Here is a 23062-nt window from a genome sequence, read left to right as displayed (position 1 = left end):
CAAATGTATTATGCAAATTCACATTCACATTTAAAGTAACGATTCACTGCTTTCTACATGGTAGATTGTTTATTCCTCCTGTGTAAGTGGCCACATGTGGGTGGCTAGAGGGGATAAAATATATGTATTGATGTCATGAGAAAAATAGTCTTCTATCACTTTTTGCTCAGTTAAGCTCAGCACATTTCAGGTATCAAAAGAAGAAAATAATAATATTGCATGACTCATACTTTTTATTCAAGAAAATGAATAGCAGTGTACAGAAAAGTGGTGGATACAAACCCATCATATGAATAATACCCCAAATTTAATACCCTAGAATCCTCTGGTGGGTTCAATGAATTTTGCAGGATACATTTTCAATGATCATGTCATCTCTTACTGATGAATAATAATTGCAGGAGTGGAACAATACAACCACTTTTTTGGTGCCTTCTATTGTATTTTTCAAAAGAGAAAGTGAACAAAAAGAGTAAAGAAAGGGCTTCGGTGGATCGATGCCGTGTTTGTCCCTACCGGGCCCCTCGTGGACCGCTCGGGCGGCGCTCTGCCAGCGCCCACGCGTGCACTCGATCTCACCTTCGCCGGTGGTCGAGAACAGCTGCTCGCACACACAGTCTGAGCATGAACCAGAGACAGGGAGGCGAGAGGGGCTCTCTGCATGCAATTCTGAGGCGTTTAATGGCAACACCCCGAAAGGAACAGAGGCAAGAACGAGAAACAACCGAAAGCCCGCGCCCGTTTTATCCCGAAAACTCCCAAAGGCGGGCAGAGCATCCAAAACCAACAGTCTGAGGGCTAGGGGGCAGAGGCAAGGTTGAATGACAGAATAGGGGGCAATGGGAAAAGGGATGGGAGGGGGAGAGGGCCAGTGACCAGAAGAATCTAGACAAAGGGAGAACTTTCTAGCACATTGTTGTAAGGAGGGACCATTTTTAAGGCAACTTGAGGGGTGTAAAGTGGACTTAGCCACTGCAACAAAAGAGCAAATCCAAAATTCAGTGGCAGTTGTAAAGTTATCTAGGTGATATTTTTCTACGAAGAAAAAACTTGAAGAGCAAATGTTCTAAATCAAGAAAAAAACCTATGTGCAATATCCAAAATTTTGCATTCTTCCTTACCACTTAAAACTTTAGCTTCATCTCATCAAAAAGCTGCAAACATATCATTTTAGTCCACTTCAGAGTACATATATGCATAATGTATACTTAGTTTTAAAGTACACACATCGGAACACTGATGAGCAAGGACATACACAATGCACCTAGTCATAGAATCTGTGGCATCTCTGTAGTCAGTTACAAGCCCCAGTTGTAAACATTATTTTCCTCAGGGAATATTTCAGTAATTAATGAATGCTGTTGTTATGCAGAGATGGAGCAGAGTGTGCTGACATTATGGTTTTTCCAGTGGTATAACTGGGACTGAATGATTCAGAGAACTTCCTTCCCACCATGCTAGGCAGAGCTGAACTTAAAAATGTGTCAGTATATATTTATACTCCTTCTTTTCCAAGGGCAGAAGGGCTGTTTAAGTCTTTCACATCTGGCTGCTCTCTCCCACCCTTTTCCTGTGGGAAGTTCTTCTCTTATATCTTTGGCTACAGAGAAGGGGAAGAATAGCTGTTTGAGGGACTACACAGCAACCCAAAGGTCAGTGAAATCTTCCTGGGAAAGCTGATTAAAAGTATTACTTTATTCTCAAAAGTGATTTTTAAAAAATTTTGGTCAGTTTTCTGAGTGACTGAGACATGTCGAACCACAGAAACTGATTCAGGAGAGCTGGAGGTTGTGATAAGCAGGAGCTCGAGGATACAGAGTAAAACTGCTGAACTGAAACTAAAATGTATGGCAAACATCAAAGTAATGAACTGTTAATTAATTACTGACCAGTGCCATTGATGTAGAATTGCCTTTGTCATTAAAATTAACTGGCTGAAACGTGTCAAGCAGCTCATGTTTCTCATGATGTGTCTACAGTGCACAATTGACATGGACTGCTAAAGTGCCTCCAGACTTTTGGAGAACTAAGTTCACGTGTCAGGTAAAATACAACAGCAGAGACACCAAGCTCTATATAAATAGTTACCAGAATTTAGAGAAAGACTTGTTTGTTAAAAGATAACCTGAGCATCCTTTACACAGAAACATACAAACCTTTACACAGAGGTTTGTTCTCAAGTGTGAACTTCGTTCAGGAATCCCAGAAGCTCAATGAGATAGCATCTGTATCTGGTTATCCAAGCTTTCTTTATAAATCACAGGCGAGGTACTATCTTCACTCTAAACTGAAAAGTTTGGACTCTTCAAGATAGCTGAGTGTGTGAGGACATTAAGTGATACAGTCTATGGGTTCTGTTGATGCTGGGAAAGAAGAAAAGTTTATGGTTCAGAAGATATTCTGAGTTTGCAGAGCTGATAACAATAGCAGTACCCAACAGCATCACTTTTACAGGACCATATTTAGTTCCAGTTTAAGCCTTAGCATTTCAATTCTGCTGCAACACATAGTTTTCTTTCTGCTGCTCTCCATACCAGACAAGCCTGCATTGACAGATGCTAATTTTGTGCAGAACTCCACTGAGTAATGCATGTGATGCATAAATGCAGAAGTAGGGCATACAATTTCTGAATTTAGCTAGCAGCTCTATATAGATCAGATTGAAAAACTTGCAGCTATTTCATGTCTTAGAAAGAGTCAATAACCAAAATCACTATCCCAAGTTAATTTAAGAGATTACCTCCTTAACTTCTCTCAGACAAATTAAGGTGTCAATTTGCTGCACAGGTCATGTGGAAAAGTAGAAGAGATGAAAAGAAGCCAACACTCACAATCCCATAAGGCACATTTCTCTCTCTAAATGGGCCAAAACTCATGCTGCTGGTTCAGCTTCAGCAGGTCACCTAATACTATCTTACTGAGGCCACTCATGTGATTCATTATGGCTAATCAAAGCCTAAATACTTAAGCAAATTCTGATCCCAGAAGAGAGTATGTTGAGCCTGCAAACAGAGACTGTTAAGCAGTGGTTAATATGTAAGCAACCTGATGAAAACAGAAACAAAAAGTATATTTTCTTTGCTGATGAGGCTGGGCAAGTTTCTAGGCATGTGTTCCTCCTACTTTTAAAAGTTTCATTGACACGGCCTCAGTTGCTCAATGCCTGAGGCTTGCCATAGGTTGCTGGAGGTACTTGTTAGTTACCTTAGTGTTGTTCGCTGGAAAACAGGAGATGATTGCAGCTCTCCTGCCACTCCCCCTTACACTCCCCTTGGTACGCCCCCTTGAAGTCTCAAATGGCAAGCCTGCTTTAGGCAGCTGCAGATCAAGTCCTGCTAGAACTTTTTCCTATTGGGGAAAAGCAATAATTAATGTTTGAATCTACACAGCCAAGTTCTCTAAAGAAAATAAATCTCCAACTATTAAAAATTGTCATCCAGTGTTCATGTAAATGTTCTTTTAAACCTCCATACTTCTTTTTTCTCTGCAAATGGGTAATTAATTACTTACAGAGATACACTACTTTTCCATAATTTATTTAAATGCTGTTTTGTTGTTGTTCAGTCTAATAAAATACAGTGGGTTTCTTTTAGTAATGAGGATTAAAAATACTTCTTGGCTTTTTCTTCCTTTGCAAACTTTTTTCCCCTTTGTGTTTGTATTTTAAAAGTTTAAAGGACAATCTGTCCTGCATAATAAAAGTCCTTAGTTATCTAATGGCTAAATGTAGTCCAGGCAGCCAAAACATGAACCTTTTGCTCTGCTACATAGTTCTGTCATGGCCATATCAGCATTAACCTGTTTTCAAGGAAGAATGCCTTCCTTTTTACAGCATTTACATTACTCAAAGAACCACTGTCTGTGAATAACTTTGCCATGAGCTAGGTGGTGAAGAGGAGGAGGCTAGAGCTTAGCCTCCTCCCCCCAGATCACCAGCCAGCACAGCTCACAAGTACATGTTTAAACGTCAAGACACTAAGTTTACTATATGTCCATTAAGTATATTAGTACTATCTCTTCAACATTTCCTCCTGTCAATAGGACACACAGGACAATAAATACTCAGAAAAGAAACAATTAAATAGAAAAACCCAGTGAAAAACAAGAAGGTGAAAGGAACATATTAACAGAGGAAAATGCTAGAATTTTCAAAATGAGAACATAGTCATGTTTCAATTGCTTCACTCAGGTAGAAGATGAATAGTGGGGAAAGAAAGAGGATGTGTTATTTATTCACTTTGTTTTGTACACATGATAAAAATTTCCTTGCATTTATCAGCTAAAGAATGTGGTGGAGAATGGTCATTTCATACTAATGCAACAAAAGCACATACAGTGCAGCAAGAATATGCTGGGTAACTGGAATTTCACAAAAGTAATTTTGTATCACAGCTTTGGTGAGACTAATTTATTCTGCTCTGCTTAATTATTGTAGCATCTGACTTCTCGCATGTAATGTAGTATATAGAGCATTTAGTGAAACACTTTTGTTTACAAATCCAGTTACTCGAAAATTACCCTTCAGTAGTATTCAGAAGATTTTATGTATCACATACATAATTTCCTGATACTGATTGGAACATTTAGTCAGAATTGTTGTTCTGCACACATGGCTAGGGCAAGGGCAAAGGCAAATAACTTTCTGATTGCCAATGTTTTGGTTGAATAGGCTGCCCCTTTAGTCACATGATTTCTCTGAATAACTGATGCATATTCTGAAAAAAAATCTTCACTGTATTGCTTACCTTATTGATGTAGCTATTTCTTAGTAGGCCGATGACACTGGACCTGAAATGTTCAGAAAAGGAAAGATGAAAAGTTCTAATGATAATTTAAATGTAAAAGTAGTCCAATAACATGGGAACACAACATGACTTTTAACAGAATGGTCAATTATTATTTTTCTGCAAATAAACAGAGAATAGTTTAATTTATAGTCATAAATTCACTTACGAAGTGCTAAGTCACTAAACAGTCACCCCCCCAAATATGTTTCTGCTCTTCTTATCTTGTCAGATTGGCCCTCTGCATGATCTTCCTCTGTGAGAAGCAAGAGACTCAGAGAATGAGAGCTCAATCAGAGTTATAGATGTCTGACTTCTTTCAGATTTGCAGTTCTGAAAGAGTTTCCTTGTAGAAGGAGAAAGGCAAAACTGAGATGGTTAAAGATGGAATTTAAAGTACTTTTGAAAGGAAGTTCCTGAAAGCCTACATTAGGGATGCATGTGTGTGGGTATATGCATACATAATGTATATATTTACATATATATGTACACACACACCATGTATGGTGACAGAATATCATAGAAAAGAGATGAGCAGATCCATAGCCAAAATTTGTGAAGGTATGCCCAAGGATTTTATGTATTCGTAGAAGGGACCCACTAGGATCGTCAAAGTCCTGTTCCTGGTTCTGCACAAGACAGCCCCAAGAGTCACACCCTGTGCATGAGAGCATTGTCCAAAAGCCTCTTGAACTCAGACAGCTTGGTGCTGTGACCATTTCCTGGGGAGCCTGTTCCAGTGCTCAATAACCTTCTGGATGAAATTTTTTTTCCGAAAATCTAACCTAAACCTCCCTTGACAGAACTTCAGGCCATTCCATCAGGTCCTGTTGGGTCACCAAAGAGAACCTGCCCCTCCACTTTCCCTCGTAAGGATGTTGAAGATTGCTATGACATCTCCCCTCAGTCTCTTCCACGCCAAACAGACCAAGTGACCTCAGCCTCTCCTCATACGGCTTCCCCTCTTGACCCTTCACCATCTTTGTAGGCCTCCTTTGGACACTCTCTAATAGCTTTATATTCTTCTTGTATTCTGGTGCCCAAAATTGCACACAATATTCTATGTGAGGCCACAGCAGCACAGAGCAGAGTGGGATAATCCCTGATAACCCATGAACCAGATGGGTGATTCAGATTATAGCGTTAAAAGGAAAGGACCTATTTAAGCAGAATCTATGCAGGAAGAAAAAGATGATGTCTGTAAGATCTATTCTGGCTATTCTCAATGTTATTCTTAGCATTAGCTATTCTTAGCCTAAGGCTATTCTTAGCCTTAAAATGAGTTTTTAAAGATATCTGGCTGAGAGAAATTATTTGAATTATTTAGGCTGAAGCAGAGGGAGGGACTAAAACCCTTCAACCTGTGGACAGTTGGAGCTGCCAAGTTCCAGGTATCTCAAACAAATGTGACAAGGCTTGTAGGAAAAGGAAGTGCTTGACAACACTAGAATGAAAAGAAGCTGCATTGTAATTGTTGTACCCATCCTGTGGCACTTTCTGCTGCTCTCAGACAAATGTTGCCTATGATGTCTCCCAAAACAAAGTGTTACCGGCTAGGACGGACAGGGCGGCTCTTCTACCTTCGTTCCCAACACTGCCTGGAGCTTCCTCACAAAATCCCACCACATGCTCCTGAAGGCGCCTCGGGACGCCTCAAGGTCCAGCAAGCGGCAAAGGGCTTTTGGGAGGCGCTCCTCCTGCCTCCCAGCGCAAAGCACCCACCCGCCCGCAGGCTGCGGGAAAATTGTTTCTGAGGGCGGATCATTCGTGAACCCCCCGGCCAGAGCTATTCGCGTGCAGAATATCAAAGCACTCGGGACAAAACAAGGTTGGAGCAGCCCGTGGTTGCTGGGACTGAGAATCCGGAGAGCGTCGCGGGTGGGACTCCAATGGTCGCTTCCGCGGAGGTGCAACGGGTCTGTGAGGGCGGGGGCAGCGGGGCTGTCTGTACAGGCTCTGAGACCGCCGTGCCGGGCCTGTCCGGCCTCCCTTCCCCGGGGTAGACGGCGGGGAACGCGGTGCGACCCTTTAAGAGAAGACACCCGTCCCTGCTACGCCTCCGCGCCGCTCAGCCGAGCGGACTCTCCTAAATGGAGAAGAGGGAAGGGCGGGCAGGGGCTCGGCAGGGTGGGGTTTGCCGGCCCGCACGTGTGGGAAGGCCGGGCATGGAGGCTCCCTGAGGGGAGGAGAGCCCCGACTTCGGCTGCCGAAAGAACCCGGCCGCTGCCAGCGCAGCTCCGCGCAGCCCCGGAGCCGCCGCAGGGAGCCGTGCCCGGGCCGCGTAAGTGGCTCCCCTCTGCCGCCTTCCCTTCCTCGGGAGCGGGTGGGCAAGGGCTTGGAGGGAGCGCCGCTGCCGGGGGCTCTCGGCTGGCTCGGACGTGGTGGGGAGGGCTCTCAAGTCCCAGGTGCAGCGAGGCCTCGGTGCGGCCGGAGGGGCCCTGATCCCCACCTCGCTCCGAGGAGTTATTCCTGGCATCGAGCGGCGTGCGCGGGGAGAGGAGGGAAGGCGCTCTCTGCTGCCTTTTAAAGTCCGCCGTCGGGAAAACGGCGCTGGCGTTCCCCCGCTGGCCCTGGTTCCAGCGCTGGGCTGCTGCAGCCAGGGAGAGAGGGGCTGGATGTGGCACCAGTGGGTGTCGGGCACAAGGGGAAAGGCACCTGAGGGCTCCTGGGCGGCACGTGTGGGACCTTGTTTGCTGGTCCTGGGGTAGCATTTGCTGCTGCTGTAAAGGTTTGGAGGCGTCGATGGGTGAAACGCCCCCCTTGGGTTTCTGATAAGCTCGCTCAAGGCACTGACTTTACTGGAGGTGCTGTCCGTGCAGGTGTTACCCGTGCAGGGGTTTATTGACTCAAAGCACACAGTTGCAGTGCAACCCCAGTTCTTCAGTGCGTTTTGGGAAGTTGGGGAAATCACACTTCAGTGGAGAGCAGAGAGCGGGTGCAGGTCCCTAACTGTGGTAAAACAAATTTAGGAAATGTAAGATTACTCCTTTCTGCCAACTTTGCATGTTTAAATGTAGAAATGTGTTTGAAGTATATATGACCCTACATATAATGCTACTGACAGCTGGAGAAAACTAGTCCAGTAAAATAAGTTTAACGTTTAAGGTATCAGAAGCAGGAGAACATAATCCTTCAGTGTAAAATATTTGGTATTGGTTGAGATTTGTGATACCATGTTTGGATGGCAGAGCATTATCAATCTGATGCAGGGTCTGGGTGAATTCCATTAATTTGGCTGAATTACATTAGTTTTGGGGTAGCAGGGATATCACACCACTTTAGTTCTGACAGCACATGTAGTTTCTGCTGATTTTTATGCTGGTGCTTAACACATCATTCCAGTAACTTACCTGTGAAAGGAAAAGAAGTTTCCTGAAGTTTGGCCTAAGGTGTGGAAGGACTTTCTTCAAGCCTACCCTCTGCTTCAAGTATGTTAATACCCAAAATTATTTTAGAAGCTTTCTAACTTTTCTCTTTATATCCTTCCTATTAAAATCAAAACAAATGTATTGTGAGGCATTTAGCTGTTTCAGAAATGATGGAGGTAAGACAAGGGATCATGGCATATAGGACTTGTATATATTGAAACAAGCTGATGGCAGTTTGTTTATGCTAGAAAGACAAAACGTTCTATAAAAAGGTCCTGTGGACACTGTGCAGACTCAGTACGCAGTGGGTCTTGGATTAGAATTTGGATTACACACTGCGGAAAATGTTTTGAGTTCTGGTTTGTGTTACCTAATGGCATTAAAACATCAACAGTAAAAATAGGCATCAGGCCTATACAAAACCTAAGCTTGTTTTCGTTGACATCTATAATGTACTACATACTCAGACAGAAAAAGACATGGTGCCTGCCTGCCTGCCCTGCTTTTGTAAGCAGATCTCCATGGCTGCAATTGATTTCATTTGACTCTACCCCTGTCCACACAATTCTTCTAAACCCCAGTGCACTGGGTTCTGATACAAATTGGCACAGAAATGAAACAACCCCACAGAGACATAATATGTAGCCATATTGATATCTTATGAAAAGTGCAATGATGTTTTATATGAATGGCATGCATTTTTACCCTTTTGCCACATGTTGTGATGAAGGTTATTTGTGCATGGAGTAATCTTCTGTCTAAGTGATGTTACTAAAATGCAACTTTGGTTCTTCAGATGTGGAAGAAAACTGGCACTTTTTGAAGTTTTAATGCAATGAGTTTTGATCCTGAAGTTCAGTATGTCTGCGTGCATAAATGGTCTGACCAAGGTTCCTGACCTCAGTAGAAATGTACTTGATAAGATGCATGACAAGGTAGCTGTTTCTAGCTTTATACACCCTTACAGATTAACTCAGAATGGGTTTCAACTTTCTTACTACTCATAGAATCACAGAATATCCTGAGCTGGGAGGGACCCACAAGGATCATCAAAGTCCAACTCCTGGCCCTGCACAGAACAGCCCCAAAAATCACACCATGGGCCTGAGAGCATTGTGTTAATAAATTAATGTACTTAGCATATTTTAGTTAGGGATCTTTTGATGCCATATAGCCAAAGATGTAGAAAGTTAGCAGTGCCATTTTAATGCATATTTGTGACTTTAAAGCAGAACTTCATGCATTCATATTAGCTTTTTCCATACTAAGATATCAAAAATTATTTTATGCATTGCTGAAATTACTGAAAAGTATACAGAAATACTTGGAGTCATGTTTCTCTGTGTGTAAATTTTCATGTGTCTGAAAGTGTCCATCTTCACGATACCTTTGCCATTTAGCACATTGGCTTTGATCCCTCGGTGTTATGATACAATTCTGATCCTCTGGCTTCTCATTCTTTGTCCTTTTGTTCGTTCTCCAGTTGGGGAGAGCTTCATCCCACTAGTTTAGAAGTTGAGAAATTTAGTATTGGTAAGTCAGCTGACAGGGCTCTTGGAAGCAAACAGTTGAGCTTTCTGAAAAAGACAAATGTGTCCTCCTCTCTTCTGGGAAAAGCATTTGTGTAAGTGATCTGCCACTACAACTCCAGTGAGAGTTATAAAGGTTACTAGTAAAAGTGGCTTCTGGGACTCCTGAGTTTAGTCATTGCTGACAATGATCCAAGATCCACGACATTATCTTGCCTGATGTCAAAATTCTCATTTATCTGAGTGGACATAGTGGACATACTCCAAGAAAAAGATCATTTAGAAATGCACTGAATGTTGTCATTGTCTTCACGAGTTCCTGCATAGGATTGCATATGTGGGAAATGAGAGATTTCTGAATGGATGTAGGATACTGATGGGAAATGTGATTGACCACAGGATGAGCTCAGGACATCTTGTTCTACACACAACTGGAGAAGAAATCACCTCAAATAAAGCATTCTGGTTGCAAGATGATTGTTGCAGGTCTCTTAATGCCAATATATGATCTACAGCAGTTACACACATGAATATCTCTCTTCCTCACTTGACCATAAACTGAACCCTTGTAGAAGTGAGGGTGGGCAGGTTGTGACGGTCTAAAATACTGATAGTTTAATGGCTGGTGTTGAGCCTGTGTTTATTGACTGTGGAGGGGTGCTACTGGAATAGCATACATAGACAATTGTCATATCTTTCTTCACTGTGGCTGTAAAGATTCTGTCCTAGACTACGTAGACTCCCAAGTATATGTGTGACGGTTGTGAAGATAAGTAAGCAGCCCCCCAACAACTGTTATGAAGAATTAAGCAACAAACTGGAGTAGAATATTTTATGGTTAAACTTAATAACAGAAGTCCTCACAAATAAAATATATCTCTGTTCACATATCATAAAGATAATAGAATCTCAAAGACAGATGGAGCCTCTCAAAATGTTGCCCAGACAGCGGTGAACTTTTGAATAGTATGGAATAGTAACACCACAGCTCTGACGACAGCATCTGCTCTAGTTTGGGTTATGGCTTCTAGAAGCATTATTTAAAACTAATTTACATAAAAATCCAGGCCATAGGATGACTTCCACAACACTTACTTTGGAAGAGTATAGTCTCTCGTTAGCGTCTGAATGGCTGCATGTGTCTGACAAGTAGAAGTAAACCAGCCACACAGGAAAAAAATCGAGGAAACAATCCTATATAAACCATCCCATTACCATCATGCTTGTTCGCTGACTCTGGTTCTTCCCTTTCACTTTTGCAATTACCTTTTCCTGCCACACCCAGTAGTTAATGTAGGTCACCCAAAGGACCTCCATGCAGGTGCTGGAGAAGGGTGGGTTTTGGTGTCCTCAGCTCCCTGTGACAACTCATCAGAAATGCAATGGAGTGCACCCAACATCTGCTGTTTCTGATTAGTAATCAAAGCAGGCAGAGTCAGTATTGATGATTCAGTGTTATGCTGTAGTTCCCTCTATCACTAATAGCAGGGTAGTTTTGCCTCCTTGTGGTGGTAACATCAGTTTTCAGAGTTTTCTTGCATCGTTGTTCTCACTAAATGACCTCATTTCTTAAAGTTACTCTGTCAGATGTACTACCAGAAAGGGATGATTACATTAATCCAATTTACTGGTTACTGGAATTTTTGTGAATTTGTCTGTTGTAGCAAGGTAACAAAACATAGAAAGGTATCAACTGGCAAAATGCAAATAAATAAACTTCTGCAGGGAGCTTAACTAGGAAACATTTGTCAGTTGAGATTGGACTGAAGGAAAAGACAAACTGTACCAAGTGATTTTGCCAGATTTTTCTTCCATCATCTGTATTTAATATAGAAATGTACTTCACCTGTGCTTTTTGCTTTCCAGAATATTTTTCTTTGAGAAATGTATGGAATAAATTTATTTTTGCTTTAAAGAACATGATGTTTTAGGTGACTTTTTTAAGGGGAGGGAGTTGGATTCAGTGCAATTTAATCTTCATTTCCTTTACTGTAATAACAGTGAATGATGTGGATAAGCCGTTCTATAGCTCTGTGAATTCATGTAGATGATTTCTGCTCCTTGCCCATTTTGTTTGAAGTTAGTTAATTCTTTGCCTTGAGTTGGATTGCAAGCTGCTTGACAACATGGGAAAGCAATTGTGCTTATTTTATTTTGTTTGTGCAGTACCATGCAGATCATGGTTATGGAATAAATAATAATTGAAACGGAATTTAGGAGGGATTATTATTGTCCTTTATTCAGTTTCCTTAGACTGAGAAACATCTCCATATTATTTAAGGAAATTTAAACATTTGGATATCGTCAAGATATCTGATTACTCCCATGAGGACCTAAATTAATTCTTCCAAATACACTGTTTATGAATGATTTGGTCTGCTATTGATTTTATTTTGCCCTCAAATGTTTTTGGACCCACATGCAGTTGAGAGAAAACAATGGGATGTGACTTGCCATGAAAGACTTTCAGCACTGTGAATTAGATGAAAGCCTTGTGGATATATAGAGTTAGCACGCATTTGTGATTCTTTTCAAAGGTACAGTGCTTCAGTGTGCTTTTTGGAAGCAGTAGCTTAGATGACTAGGCAATAATTTTGATCCTTGTAATGACAGTCTAAGGTTTAAAGTAGTGGTACATATTTGAGTACAATCAGTTTCAGAATTTAGTTGCTCTATTCTTGCTGCAAGGATTTGAAGAGAGGGAGAACTTTTTAGGGTATTACTGAAGAAGTATCTTGAAACATCAGGTTTGTTATGTGCAATATGTGCATAGTAATTTGTATGTTCTGTGGTTGTTGTTTTTCCTCAGCAATATGTTTTTAGAAAATCTTGATGCCTTATCTCTATGCACTGTTTACCAGCCTGTGCTCACCCTCTTTCTTTACAAAGACTCAAGGAGGGGCCTTGGGCACTTTCTGATGAAGAGGGCCTGTTCTACAGGCATAACAAGGCCTCATCCTTAGTAAAGAGGGAAGTCCTGAGCTGGAGGCCTGTTGTAGAAGGTGCCTCCTACATCTGTGAATTTGGGTTTTTTTAAAAAAATATTTTTCAATAAGGCATGAGTATGCCCTAGGTAAATTGCTATGCTGGCAAACTGGTAAGAGAAAAATTGCACTTACTCACACTAGATCAGTAAAAAGATTCAATATTAAAAATTCAAAGATATGAATTACCAAGAAGTACTTGGTTAAAAATACTATGAAACTTGCAATTATAATATTCACTGTCAGATGGAGAAGTCCAGAGAAATAGAAATTAGTGCTTCATAAAACACCATCTATGAGTAGACTTCCTGTTGTATCAAACAGACCTGCTTTGAAGTTTTCATTGTTTTAAGGTAGCCTGTGTACCTATCCTTGCCATCCTTTGACAAGTATCTGATCCTTTCTGTTCGTTTTATTCAGTACCCCAAACCCAAATTGGCCTGAACAGTTACTATGAAAAAAGATTAAAATACCTCCCAAGGAAGCCTCAAAGGTGAGTTGCTGTTCCTCATATTCTCAGTGTGCTGTTTTTGCTGTTTCCCAACTTCTTTTTCAGTGCAGTAGACTGCTATACTTCATGCTGACATCAGTTTGTATAGAATAACTTTATGGGGAGTATATGGTTGGTGCAACGCAACATCTGGGAAAAAAATGAGAGAGACCATTGGATTTGAAAGATCTCTTGGAGCGTATGGAGGTGGAGCAGTGGCAAACTTGTGTTATGCCAGTTACATGAGAAAAAAAGAATGCTGTGAGGTTCTCTATGGTAGTTGTAGCTGAAGATGAGATGCTGCATAGAGAAGCAATGGTGCTTCACATGGTGTTTGCTCCTGAGAGTTTGAACAGGTTTGTTTAAGACGTGGTAGATCCAGGTCACCTGACAGCTTTAGGTTTTCAGTCACATTCTGCATAAATTCTTGTGCTGCACCATATCAAGTCTATGGAAAATTGCAGGAAAATTAAATGTATTATAAGTAAAACATTCAGAGCTGGCTTGCTTACATATTCTCAGAACACTAGGAAGAAGACCTTACTTTGTGGTCTTTGGTTTTGCTCTTGCTGACCTGCTATCAGGAATTTCCTTGACAACAAAATGAATAGGTTAGAACAATCCCACAGTGGACACCAAAATTATTTAACTGCATACTTTGGACACCAAAATTATTTAAAAACATATTTCTGCAGGAGTGACTTGTTCATAAGTATGTTTTATATGGAAAGCGTTGTGACTTCACAATTGATGTGTTCTGTTTCTTCCTTTATTATATTTTATTACCTAAAAACAATACCAATTTAAAAATTGCTTCCTAACTAGCAACAATAATTATTTTATTTTGCTCAAGTGCATGACAGTCACACCAGAACCTGAGTTCATGGATGCTCTAGGTCAAGATCATCATGCAGACTAATCTGTGATCTTCCACTGCCCTCCCCAAACACATGTACTCCCAAAAATCATACATTTGGATGTTACAGCTTATTTTTATTGTAGGTTTTCCAATTACAATGTAATAGTAATATATGACTTTCCTAGCAGTCTTGCTTTTTGTTCATTTCTCCATGTCAGCTTAGTTTTTCCTGCTCTGTTTTGAATGTCCAACCTCTGAAACTGTATCATCTTTTTCTGGAAATTATGTCAACCAGCTATTGCTGAGACTCCTTTAGATTTTTAGTGCAATTACAGTAAGTTCTCAGGAGTTAAAAAGTAGATGTTAGCGTATCATTTGGAGACATCCCATTTGTCCCATGAAAATGCAACTTTCATCATCATGGTAGGGCCTGATACTGAAAAATACTGTGTGGTAGCAATTTATCACTTGCTGTGAGGTAGAATGAATGTCTTAGAGCAATGGGGGATTCATTGTGTGGATTTTGCATGGTAGAGAGAGAAGAAACTGAAAGGGAAAAATCAGCTCTGTAATGTACTTCCTCTAAGTGAAGGAAATCAGTTCTAATTGTCTCAACATTTATTCCTTAGTGGAACAGTGCTTCTGAGTGTCCGGTCCAGAATGTTTTACAGTCTCCCATGCAATGTCCAGCTATTAGAAACCATTTATTAGACTGTTGAAACTTATTTTTTAATTTATGCATGTGTCTTATTCTGAAGCAATTAGTTTCAACATCAGACTTAATAACCCCATTCTGTATTCCTAATTGTCCAAGTTATAAACATTTACAAACCTTAATGCAATTTTCAGTACTCTGCAAAGCCTTCTATGGTGTTTAATTGCCTATATACTCCACTTCATTGGTTGTCTAAGCAAATAATTTTAGATTTGTATTAAATAAGAGGGGCTTTTTTCCTCTTTGACAGTTTTTCTGTCCTATATGGTAACAGATGGGTTGCACTTAGTTCAATGAACCAGATGCAAAATGAGCAGAATTTGCAGTAAAATACTGTTTATGTTGCATTTTTGTTCACACACAATAAATTGTCAGCTTTCTGATAATGTAAAGTGAATGTTTACACTCCTTCATTGAAATTAATTAAAATGTATCCACTCTGCTCTGTGAAACAAGTAGTTTTCCAGGCCTGGGTGAGCTCATAGGTACAATTTGTACATTTCTTACTGAAGCTGTATCAGCATAAGGAACTCTTATGTTGTGCTCCCAGCTGCTATCTCTTGTTCCTGCTCCTGTAAGCATCCTTCTGTGCCTACACAGCTGTTTGTGGTTCTGTGCAATGAACTGGATTAGGAAACATTAATCTTTTTTCTTGAGATACTTTTGAATGAGGATCAGTTCTCTATTCCAGTTGGAAAGGCCACACACATGGCTGTGCAGCCACAACTAAGGAACGGACACAGAGGAGAGAACAGACTGAGCAGTGTGAGCTGCTTCAGTTGTACTGCCATTGGAAGAAACTATTCAATATGCTCCACATAGCTGTAAAACATACTGTAATTTTTCTTATTCCCTCTGATTTTTGTCTTCCCTTCTTTAAGAGTTCTAGTTTTTTTCTGTTAAAGGAATTTTGCCCCACACTGTTACTAAGACAACCAATTGCTGGGGTACTTAAGGAAGACAAAAGAGCTACCCACTAGAGGTGGGGTGGGCCTGGCTACTCTTTTGTTTCACCTGGGTGTGGGGTCAGTTCGCTCTTGGCGTTCAGAGAGAGAAGCTGCTGGTTCTTTTCGGCCGCGTTTCTTTCTGCGGAGAAAGATCCCAGGATCCCTGGCCCACCTTCCCTGCCCCGCTGGAGGCCGGGCTGTGGCCGCCCTGCCCCGCCGCGTTGTAGCCGTGCTCGCCCTGCCTGCCCAGACCTCCGGGGGGTTCCCTGCTTGGATATATCGCGTCTGCCACCCGGGATTTGTGCTCATCCCTGCCACTCCAGCCTGCCGTTCCAGCCTGCTGTTTCCGAAGGTCCAGCCGGACACCAGGGCCAGCTCTCTGGGGGTTTGTGAAGCCTTTGTTCCATCCCTTCCCAGGACCCCAGGGCACCGGTGCCGCGTGCTCCCCGAGCTCGCTCCGGAGCGCCCCCTGCAGCCGCGGGGGAACCATCGCACCTGCCCTGCTCACCGGGAGCCGCCAGCGCCCCTGCCGGCTGCGAGCGGAACTGCACCCGAGGGGAAAGGGCCCGACAGCCGAGAAGGCTGGGACTGGGTTTGGGATTGTTTGCTGTTACTGCCAGAGTTATTGTTGTTTGTTTGACTGGTTATATATATAATAGTAAAGAACTGTTATTCCTATTTCCCACATCTTTGCCTAAAAGCCCTTGATTTCAAAATTATAATAACTCAGAGGGAAAGGGGTTACATCTGCTACTTCAAGGGAGGCTTCTGCCTTCCTTAGCAGACACCTGTCTTTCAAAACCAAGAGACCTTCCTTTTAGACCATCTTTGTCACTGAAGAAAGCATTAGTTGAAAAACTTTGACCATGACTGTGGTATCCCTCAAACTTTTGAACTAAGTTTTGGCATTTAGAATCATTCCTTTCCTGCAACAAAGGAAGTCGTGTAGAGTTCAGTTCCATAGTTTCATTCCTTTGGACTGGAGCTAAAGAAACTAATAACTTCTCAAACAAGAAGATATCACTTACCAAGTGCATTTTTAGTGATGGTTTTCTAGACTGGCTTGGTAAATGACTTGTGTGTGAAATGGTTCTGAATGAAGAATTTTGAATAGTTCCTACTTTTAATCTGCTACATCCTTACTATAAGTGTAGCTCCTCTATTGCATATTTCACCTGATTCTGATCTCTGTTTGGCATTGTAAATAGAGATTATTTCCATAGAACCAGTGAAATTACCAAAGTGGCAAATATCTTTTGTCTTCCCTCCCCATCCCAAACACTATCTCAACTCTCATTTGCATTTATTAGTACACTATAAGCTATCAGAATTTCTTTGAAAAGTTTTTTTCTTCGGAACTATTTCCTTGTGCTTTTTCATGAAAACACATGGCAATATTACAGCATATTTGTCCAAACAGCTATGTGATGATTGGTACAAATTTCTCCTGTAGAGGATGGTGAATGTGATAAGTATCTTCCTTTAATCTACATAAAAGAGCAGTGAAATACAGTATTTTAGCTTGGCTGAAACCTAGCTAATAGAAGTGTGGTTTTCAGGGTTCTGTATACTTTCTAAGGATTTGATAACAGGCATTGCTGATAGCACACAGACAGTGAGTTGGATTCATTGCAGCTGTTTGCAAATGGCAGAAAGGCAGCAGAAAAACAGAGTGATGTGAATGTTGCTCATAGTGTTCTGTGGAGGGGCAGCTTGGGGTGGCTGGAAAGAAACCTGGAACTGAAAGCGAAGAAGCTCTCCTGGTACTTTCATTCCTTCTATGTTTAGGGAAACAGGACTCTGGAAACACACAGCAGGGCATGTAACATATGTGACTTTGAATTTCATCACCTCGCTGGAGGAGACTGCAAACCCTTGAAAACATCATCTGAGTTGAAAGGGAAAGTTGGAGCAGTTGGAGACACGCTTCCAAGTGCTATATGTAGAATCTTCTTTGATAGTAAATACCACCTTGAAAACCCATCCAAAGGCTGAAGGAAGACCTGAAATGGTGGTATAAACCAAGTTAATTCACAATGCTACTTCCGTGGTGTTCTCCTGAACAACTAGCATGGCTGCTGGCTTGAGTGTGGAGAACTTCTGCATTTCTTTTAGCAAACTTAGAAAGCAGGGTTTCAGGAACCACAACAAATAAGTCTCCACAAAACTTACTTGGGAAATAAATCTGTGAATTGGATAGGCTATAGAAGTTGTTTTCCTCGATCTGAAACTGAGTCAGTGTCTTGGGGTGACCTTATGATGTGTATCCCATATCGCTGCCTTTGCCCAGAAATTAATTTCTGTGTCTTTCTATGCCTCTAAACTGAGCCTGAGAGGGGGAAGGAAAAAACTGAGCAAAACTTTTTCAGGGCGGTTTGCAGCTTGTTCAAGGTCACACAGAGATAGCAGGTTTTTTTTTTCCCAGCTGCGGCAGGGGAGCGAGGAAGCACCCGGCTTGCTGCTTTCCAGTCAGCTTTTGGCCAGTTGTTTCAGTTTCTTGTTCTCCGGAGAGAGAGACTGAGAGTTGGACTTTGTTTTTCCTTCTCTGGAATTCCGGATTTTTCTCCCTTTGCTACTGGACTGCTTTTCAACCTCAGAGCACATCAGGAGGACTTTCCACCGGGCACAGAGGGCCTGGCCCTGGCCCAAGCCCCAGAGCCGAGGAGACCAAAGGGAGGACTCTTAACACTTTCCCAGGTTTTTCCTCCACAGTGAAACATTTTATTATTTAGCCTTATTTTCCTTTTCCCGTGTGTTTGGTAAATAAATAGTTTTATCTCCTTCACTTTCCTTCGAGGAAAATTTATTTTTTCCCGAACCTGGGGGGGAAGGGGTGGTTGTGCCTTCTCTCAGAGGATATATTTCTAAATTTGGCCAAACTGGAACAGTCAGACAGGGAACTTGCATAAGGCTGACTATTTTGTCACGGATTTCTACTTTGGAGGCCCAGGAAGGGAAAGTTTAGATTGCCCCATCAGAAATACTGCAGTCCTTGACATCAGCATTTTTCATGACTGATACAGTTCTGCTGAAATGTATTTGGCTTGTTTCATTATTGCTGATAATTTGGGTAAATTAGTAGGCAGAACAGAAAGATAAGGTTCTGCAAACAGACTCTGAGGTAGGAGCCATTACAAAACTATATTTTCTTGCCTGAAGAGGTGAAATTTGATATTGTAACAGCCTTCAAGAATTGGAGGAGTGGGATATGCTTCAGACCAAAAGAGAAACAATAGAGTTAAAATCCCACTCAAGGTTGCAAAATGTGAAACAATATGTGCTCAAAGTGATGTTTCAGAATACGGTCCTGCACCATGCTGCACAGTGAGGAGTGGCTGTCTGTGTGTGCCTTCAAGCTTGTACAGTGTACCAGCTTGCTTTTGGGTGGTGGGAAGAAGGAACAGCCTGTATGCCTGCCACAGCCCTTTTGTTATACTGAGGCATATACTGTGTACTAAAAAGGCATGTACTAAGCCCTGTGAACCAGGTGGACAGTTACCAATAAGAAATTTATAACTGAAGGGAAGGGGAAGAAGTCTACTTTGTATGGATTTAGACATATGAACCCTAGAATTTAGCAGTACTTCCTGCTTGAATTCCAAGTTCATGTATTAAGACTATCTCAGCATGTGGTGGGAAGGAGCTTTCGTAATGGTCTTCTCCAGAAACTGTGGAAACAGAAGATTGAAATAAGAGAGTAAATAAATCCCTCCTATACAAATGCAGCCTCTGTAGATTGCTGTCCTTGTCTTTCTCAGCTGCTTTTTCCTACAGTTTGCACTGAAATAAGAGTAGGCACACTGAAAATCAGGCATACTGAAATAGAACTTAGGCTGTGTTTTTGTATAAATAATGCAGAACTAATAGTGTCAGTATCCTTAATATGCTTTTCATATTTCAGATCACGTAACTTGGAGTCAGAAGTTCATTTGGCCTTCCCATCAGTGAATGTCACATGAGGGTGCAGGGTGTGATGTCAGTGTTCAATTCATTTCACAGAACTTGGAATGGAGTAAGACTTAAAGTAACTTTTGTAGTCGTTATTCTCTAAATATATCTATTTCCTTAAGATGTACCAGTAATACCGTGTGCTGAGCAACTGAATTGTCCAAGTTTACTTAAAATGGATTTGTCTTTTGCACGTGTTTCTACCAGTGATGGGATCAGATTTTACACAGTTCTGAGTCATTCATCATCAATGCTGCTGCAGTGTTACATTCTAGACTTTAATCTTGCCATTCACACTTTTGTAGCCTTCCTTGAGAATAATCTTCTCCTTGCTCAGTTATGGTTGCACCAAAAAGAGTTGAAATATTTTAAGTCTTGCCTACAGTAGTTAATCCTTCTCCATGTCTACCCTGCAGTAGTGGTGGTACAAGAACTTGTGCAGCTCTATAGTAAATTCTATTGGGAAACCAATCTGGTTAAAAATTGACTTAGTACCTATTCAGTGTTACTGTGGTTTCATTCCCCCAGTTTAATTCACTTTTTTCAGCCACAGAAATGTTTATGTTGGCCCAAGGGAAGAATGCAGGAGCAAGCATCCAGTTAGGGTACACCACTTATTTTGAAAATGCTGGTTTGAAGTTTTAGTTCCAACTGTGCTATAGCTGCTGATGAAGCAATGGCAGCACAGAGCTCAGCTCTCTGATAAGCACCTTTGTGTTCAGGTGGGTTGCAGACCAGCCTGCAACTTTTGCACCTTAGCATTCAGTATTATCTGTGTGCAGTGGCAGTGTCTACTTCAGCAGCTGGTGCAGCTCTGCAGGAATGAAGCTGTAGAGGAAAACTGATGCAGTGGATTCACTGACCACGCCACTTACATTTTGCTGTGTGTGGGAGAATTGGGAGTTTTTGTCTGGTCTCACAGACTGAATTTCCATTACCACTTGGAGCGTACTAGGTGCTGTTCCGGAATATGTATCCAAATTTTCTTTCATACAAAAGGATATCTCAGGATTGCTCCATGGACTGAACCGAGGCACATTGAATTGTCTGTATGACAGGGAAAATATCTTTGAAAATATGCATCTGAGCGAAAATGCCAGTATAAATGTGCCAAGGGTAACTCGGCTCTGCCTGTAGATGCTGCAGTCAGAATGTTGCACTGTGGTACTGGTGGGGTTTCTGTTGTTGTACATGACTCTCCCATTCTTTCTGATTCCACTTCAAAACCTGTTTTGTTGACAGTTCAGCAGCTAGTCCCACTGTGGCTCTCCAAGCTCTGAGACTGATGCATTCATTCACTCTTTGTTGGTGGTAATGGTCAGAAAAAAGATATTTTTCAGCACATTTTATCACCCATCTCTATCTACCTTGGCAGTATTCCATGAAAATAGAGCTAAGTATGACAGCATGAAGTCTAAATCAAATAAAAGGTTTTTGGTTTGACTGGTCTTGGTGTGCACATGTGAAATTTAGTACCCAAAGAAGGGAATGTCTTGTTCCAGGCTGACTGTGGATCTTCCACTGATGGAAACATAGAATCAGAATACCAGTTTGGGAGGGACCTGAAGGATCGTCTGGTCCCACCTTTCTTAGCAAAAGCACAGTCTAAACAAGATGGCCCAGCACTGCATCCAGCTGAATCTTAACAGCATCCGACACTGGGGAATCCAGCAGTTCCCTGGGGAACTTATTCCAATGGCTGAATGTTCTTGTGGAAGATTTTCCTCCTGTGTCTAATTGAAATCTCCCCAGGAATAACTTGTACCCCTTACCCCTTGTCTTTGCCATGTGACTCCATGCAGAAAGGGAATATCCATCTCCATGAGGCTTTGCCAAAAAGAGGGAAGTGTAAAGACAGTGCTTGAAAGTGTTTTGTTTGCTGTGTAATGGAAAATGTTGAATCTGAATAATCTACAAAGCACCAAGGAAAGAAAGCTGGATGTATGTTTGGCAGATGAACTGTACTGACTGTTTCCATGCTTGTTTGGTCTTGTTTGACCAGCAATAGCTACACTGGTGCTTCTTGGTATTTTGATAGTATCTTGGTATTTAGATAGATTTTCACATTCACTGTGCATCTGTAGGAGGACAGATGAACCCGCCAGCACACGCACATTTCACTGTTTAATTCCACTTTTCTCATACTATTGATTTTTCTTAGATTAAGCTCTAAGGCCTTGATTCTGAACTGAGTATTACTGCAGTATGAATAATTGCAGAGATATTTTTTATCTTAGCACAGTTGAAAAGTTTTTTGTTTCACTAACTGGGGCTCAAAATATTTATAGAGAGAATTGTGCCATGTGGCTACAATCTGTAGTAAATTCAAGTGCTTTTATAACAAAGCCCTAATTTTGAAGGGATTTCAGTCTTTTTGGTTATGCATAAATTTGAATTTCTGGACTGAGGATAAAGAATCAGGGGGTTTTTTTACTTTTTAAAAGAAATAAATGCTGACTCTTCCTTTTCCTCCTGTTCTGGAGTTTAAATATCTTGGCAGCAGTGTTTAAAAAAGTTCTAGTTAAACTAGTTTTGGAAAATAGTTTGGCAGGCCACAGTGGAGTAAAGCCAAAGTATGTTAGATGTAAGTTTTAAAACCTAATTGTAAGCTAAAATTATACCTATAGTGGGAGAGAGCGATGTGCAACTCAAATACAATATTTGCCTCTTCCCTCGCCTCCTTTTTTCTTCTTCTCCAGTTAGTCAAGCTGTGCTAGACTGCTAGAAACAGTGCCCAGATTTCTCATGGATCCTGCATTTCTTCTGCCTGAGCCTCAATCAGTGTAGATGGAAATGACATAGTTAAGTAGTTCTTCGAAAAGTAGCTTATTTTTCATATCATATATCATATATCATATATCATATATCATATATCATATATCATATATCATATATCATATATCATATATCATATATCATATATCATCATTAGATAAAATTTTCACATGCCTTAAAAATTAAATTGTGTGGAGTCTATAGCACTGGAGATAACTGATCTTTTTCTTTGCTGCATCATTTCTTGCAAAATAGTTGAACCAAAGGCTGTTTCCATTTCCCATGATACCTTCCAGTGTCATACAAACACAGCTACTTTCAAATGCTTAAGTTTATCTGCTGTTGACTTTAGAAGTACAATTTGCAATATGACAGGATGACTGCAGGATATTGTTTTTAAAGTTTGTATAAAATGGATTGTGCATCTTTTTTCCCACAGTGAAAATGTCTAGACTCTTCAGAACCTTTGTAAAGCTGTTATCCAGACAAATTAGTTCCATGAATTTGAGTCACATCAGCCTCAAGAATTATCCAAATAAATGGGGTCACCAAGTCATTTTACTCTTAGTTATAATACAAAACACTGCTTGTAATCTATAAAGCTGACAGAAAATTGCTTATCTGATACAGCCCAACTTCTTTTCTTCTTATTTTCTATTTTCC

General features: G+C 41.1%; 1 protein-coding gene and 1 long non-coding RNA gene across 2 annotated transcripts in view; one reads left to right on the top strand and one right to left on the bottom strand.

Annotated features, from left to right (window-relative positions):
- Positions 1-256: 256 nt before the first annotated feature.
- LOC138109062 (uncharacterized) lies at positions 257-4795 on the bottom strand. The gene is made up of 3 exons (XR_011150244.1): positions 4746-4795; positions 3205-3348; positions 257-2363 (listed from the first exon to the last, which is right to left on the bottom strand). It is a non-coding gene; the product is annotated as an uncharacterized lncRNA (long non-coding RNA).
- Positions 4796-6924: 2129 nt separating this feature from the next.
- The window catches only part of SLC7A2 (solute carrier family 7 member 2), a 54062-nt gene continuing 37924 nt past the window's right edge, over positions 6925-23062 (top strand). Inside the window, exon 1 of the mRNA XM_069013989.1 lies at positions 6925-7065. The gene's annotated coding sequence lies outside the window, so the exon portion shown is untranslated. The remainder of the gene's footprint in view (positions 7066-23062) is intronic.

The sequence above is a fragment of the Aphelocoma coerulescens genome, chromosome 4 (genome assembly GCF_041296385.1).
Source record: "Aphelocoma coerulescens isolate FSJ_1873_10779 chromosome 4, UR_Acoe_1.0, whole genome shotgun sequence".
Classification (NCBI taxonomy): Eukaryota; Metazoa; Chordata; class Aves; order Passeriformes; family Corvidae; genus Aphelocoma; species Aphelocoma coerulescens.
Note: the sequence above shows the minus strand (reverse complement) of the source record. Positions and strands in the feature narration are given on the sequence as shown.